The sequence below is a fragment of the Spermophilus citellus genome (genome assembly GCF_964194105.1).
Source record: "Spermophilus citellus genome assembly, chromosome: X".
Classification (NCBI taxonomy): Eukaryota; Metazoa; Chordata; class Mammalia; order Rodentia; family Sciuridae; genus Spermophilus; species Spermophilus citellus.
Genome location: NC_138190.1, coordinates 127,843,081 through 127,847,600, shown reverse-complemented (window position 1 = coordinate 127,847,600; position 4,520 = coordinate 127,843,081). Strand labels below are relative to the sequence as shown.

Below are 4,520 nucleotides of genomic sequence, written 5' to 3'. Positions count from 1 at the left end.
ACTACAGTAGGTCAGAGGTTAAGTTTCAGAGCAAAATGAGGTCCCAAGTAGAATGAGATTGCTTAGGTCTTTCATCCAAAACCAGGCAAAGACACATCAAAGAAAGGAAGCTTCAGACCAATATCTCTAATGAACATAGATGCAAAAATCCTCAATAAAATTCTGGCGAATCGAATACAAAAACATATAAAAAAGATAGCGCACCACTATCAAGTGGGGCTCATCCCAGGGATGCAAGGTTGGTTCAACATACAGAAATCAATAATTGTGACTCATCACATCAATGGACTTAAAGATAAGAACCATATGATCATCTCGATAGATGCAGAAAAAGCATTTGACAAAATACAGCACCCCTTCATGTTCAAAACACTAGAAAAACTAGGGATAACAGGAACATATCTCAACATTGTAAAAGCTATCTATGCTAAGCCCCAGGCCAACATCATTCTATCATTCTATTTTTTTGGCAAAATAATAAATTTATTATATATGATTGCCAGATACATTCGAGATGCATTATATATTATAGCTGATAGATTATTCTCTTGCTGTTCAGAAAACAAAATGTCAAAATGAAAAATAAAATCATTTTAAATATCACACAATTACAGAGGTCCTTGAGGATCAGGGCTGGACTTGAAGTACCTCCTCATTTCCCAGGGAAGTCAGTGTGGGCAGATTTATCTCCAAATCCTGTTTGAACCTAGGTGACCTTTAGCTTCAAGGCCTGGGTCCAGCCCTGTAGCTCAGAAGGCCCGGAGGTCAAGTTTATCACCCAAGGCAGCTGGAATTTGGCTAGTCAGGATGAAAGTCAGAGTTCAGAGTCAAGTACAGGACTTCCCTGAAAGGACCAGCTAAGTCCCTGAAGCAGAAAGGAGAGGGGACAAGAGACCAACAGAGGGGACAGGCAGAGGGTGCTGTGCTGAAATGCTGGTAGAGAGAAGAGGGGGTGAGAAGGCCTCCTCGGGCATCACCTGTGGGTCTCCATTAAGCAGCGCTGTGCCCACCAAAAGCAGCAGCCGTAGGTAGACCTGATGGAAGACCATGCTTCCAGTGGTTTCCAGAACCTGAATGCAGGGCCCAGAAGGACCCCTGACTGAACCCTGTAGTTCTCACTGTGCCAGAGAGGTAGAAGCACTTGGTTAATGAGGGGTCCCAGCCAAACGTCCCAGCACCTAGACGGCATGGTCAGGCTCTCTCACAAGAAAGGCAGCCCTTGCCTAGGACTGACAGACACGTATGATCACACTGGAGTTGGTCACACGGGCTCCATAGTGGCCAGCCCAGAACTGCGTGTCCTGCCCCCAGTGTTCAAAAGACACAAAACGGACGCCTGTCTTGATGTTGAAGAACACATGGGTGACCTGAAGACAGATATTGTTGTTCCACTGCTTAATGGGGTCAGGCACAGCAGAGAATTTATCTAGGACGATCTGGTCAGTGTCTAGAAGTTGGACAAGGAGTGGATACATACAGCCACTGTCATGTCGGGCTCCCCCCCCCCCCCCCCCCCCGCACGGTTTTCTTGGTTTTTTTTCCCACCACGCGGCCATCTCCACTGTGCTGCACCATCCATTTCCGGAGGCTTTCTTGGCCGTGTGGTTTGCAGATGAGGTTGCTTCCCAAAGGTCTGCGCTCGCAGAAGCGGCCCAGAGGACAAAGCCTGGCATCGCAAGCGGGTTGGGGAGGCAGGCAGTTGCAGACAAACAACAGCAGGGCGCGGCCAAGCGGTGCCATGGTCCTGGGCCAAGATCAGTAGCCACAGGGCCTGGCCATGCACCAGGGTGCGCCACTCCCAGCACACCTGGTGGCAGCGGGTGAGGAGCCAGCATGGGGGCACATGGCTCAGCACCACCAGGAGCAGCTTGGGTGGCAGTTGGCTCAGGTCCAGTGCCTCCTGAGGTCCAGCTTTGGCCTGGGGACCCAGGTGGCCCGGCCCCTGGAGGTGGAGGTGCCCATGGTCCCCCAGCTGGAGCCAGCTGCAGCCTGGAGCTTAATGATGTCCTTGCGTGGGCCGCACAGTGCCCTAATATCATTCTAAACGGAGAAAAATTGAATGCATTCTCTCTAAAAAATGGAACAAGACAGGGATGCCCTCTTTCGTCACTTCTATTCAACATAGTTATTGAAACAGTGGCCAGAGCAATTAGACAGACAAAAGAAATTAAAGGGATATGTATAGGAAAAGAAGAACTTAAATTAGCACTATTTGTCAATGATATGATTCTATACCTAGAAGTCCCAAAAAATTCCACCAGAAAACTTCTAGAATTAGTAAAGGAACTCAGCAAAATAGAAGGATACAAAATCAATGCCCATAAATCAAAGGCATTTCTGTATAACAGTGACAAATCCTCTGAAAGGGAAAGGAGGAAAACCACCCCATTTACAATAGCCTCAAAAAAAAAAATCAACTTAACAAGGGGTGAAAGACCTCTACAATGAAAACTACAGAACACTAAAGAAAGAAATTAAAGAAGACTTTAGAAGATGGAAAGATCTTCCTTGTCCTTGGATAGGCAGAATTAATATTGTCAAAAAGACCATACTACCAAAAGCACTATACAGATTTAGTGCAATTTCAATCAGAATCCCAATGACATTCCTCATAGAAATAGAAAAAGCAGTCATGAAATCCATCTAGAAAAATAAGAGACCCAGAATAGCTAAAGCAATCCTTAGCAAGCAGAGTGGAAGAGGTGGCATCACAATACCAGACCTTAAATTATACCACAGAGCTATGGTAATAAAAATGACATGGTATTGGCACAAAACAGACATGAAGAACAATAGAACAGAATAGAAGATAAGAGGCATGCCCACATAAATTCAGTTATCTCATATTAGACAAAGGAGCCATAAATATACATTGGAGAAAAGATAGCCTCTTTAACAAATGGTGCTGGGAAAACTGGAAATCCATATGTAACAAAATGAAATTAAACCCCTATCTCTCACCATGCACAAAACTCAACTCAAAGTGGATCAAGGATTTAGGAATAAAACCAGAGACACTTCGTCTAATAGAAGAAAAAGTAGGCCCAAATCTCTATCATGTGGGATTAGGCTCCAACTTCCTTAATAAGACTCCTATAGTGCAAGAATTAGATCAAGAATTAATAAATGGGACGGATTCAAAGTAAAAAGTTTCCTCTCAGGAAAAGAAACAATCAGTGATGTGAATAGAGTACCTACATCTTGGGAGCAAATTTTTACCACTTGCACATCAGATAGAGAACTAATTTCTAGGGTAAATAAAGAACTCAAAAAACAAACAACCCAATTAATGAATGGGCCAAGGAACTGAACAGATACGTCTTAGAAGAGGATATGCAGTCAATTAACAAATATATGAAAAAATGTTCAACATCTCTAGCAATTAAGGAAATGAAAATCAAAACTATTCTAAGCTTTCATCTCACTCCAGTCAGAATGACTGCTATTAACAAATATAAACGACAAAGGTACACTCATACATTGCTGGTGGGACTGCAAAATGGTGCAGTCAATACGGAAAGCAGTATGGAGATTCCTTGGAAAACTGGGAACGGAACCACTTTTTGACCCAGCTATCCCATGCCTCAGTCTATACCCAAAGGACTTAAAAACAGCATACTACAGGGACACAGCCACATCAATGTTTATAGCAGCACAATTCACAGTAGCTAAACTGTGGAACCAACCTAGATGCCCTTAAGTAGATGAATGGGTAAAGAAAATGTGGTATATATATACATAATGGAATATTACTCAGCAATAAAAGAGAATAAAATCATGCCATTTGCAGGTAAATGGATGAAGTTGGAGAATATCATGCTAAGTGAAGTTAGCCAATCACAAAAAACCAAATGCCGAATGTTTTCTCTGATATAAGGAGGCTGATTTATAGTGGGGAAGGGAGGGAGAGCAAGGGAGGATTAGACAAATTCTAGATAGGGCAAAGAGGTGGGAGGGAAATAGAGGGGGTATGGGGGTAGGAAAGATGGTGGAATGAGATGGACATTATTAATCTAAGTGCATGTATAAAGTCTCAAATAGTGTGAATATACTTTATATACAACTAGAGATATGAAAAATTGTGCTCTATAGGTTTAATATGAACTGTAATGCACTCTTCTGTCATATATAACAAATAAGAATAAAAAATGTCTAGAAATGAGACAAATAGATGTTGGAACACTGAAAAATCAATTTTCAATTTGACACATTTATTACGTAACAATTTCTATACTCCTGTCTAATCTAAATGTACTTTCCAATTAATATTACAATTTTTGATGACTAATGAGAAAAATAAAGTTTAAACATTTATTTGAAAAAAGATTATGATTAACACTGTGTATGTGTATGCCATATTATCTCTCTAATAGTCTCTTTAAAATTTTTAAAAAGTTTTTGGTGCCAGGAGTGGAACCAGGGACACTTAACCACTGAGCTACACCCCAGCCCACATTGCATTTACATTCTGTATCCCAGACAAGTAATTTTTTTATTATTGCCAGAGATTGAACCCCAGG

The 4,520-nt window shown here is 41.9% G+C and overlaps 1 pseudogene across 1 annotated transcript; it reads right to left on the bottom strand.

Moving 5' to 3' along the window:
• Nucleotides 1–1,223: 1,223 nt before the first annotated feature.
• Nucleotides 1,224–1,962, bottom strand: LOC308639392 (F-box only protein 27-like; annotated as a pseudogene). The gene has a single exon. The product of its transcript is annotated as an F-box only protein 27-like (transcript).
• Between the last annotated feature and the right edge of the window lie 2,558 nt (nt 1,963–4,520).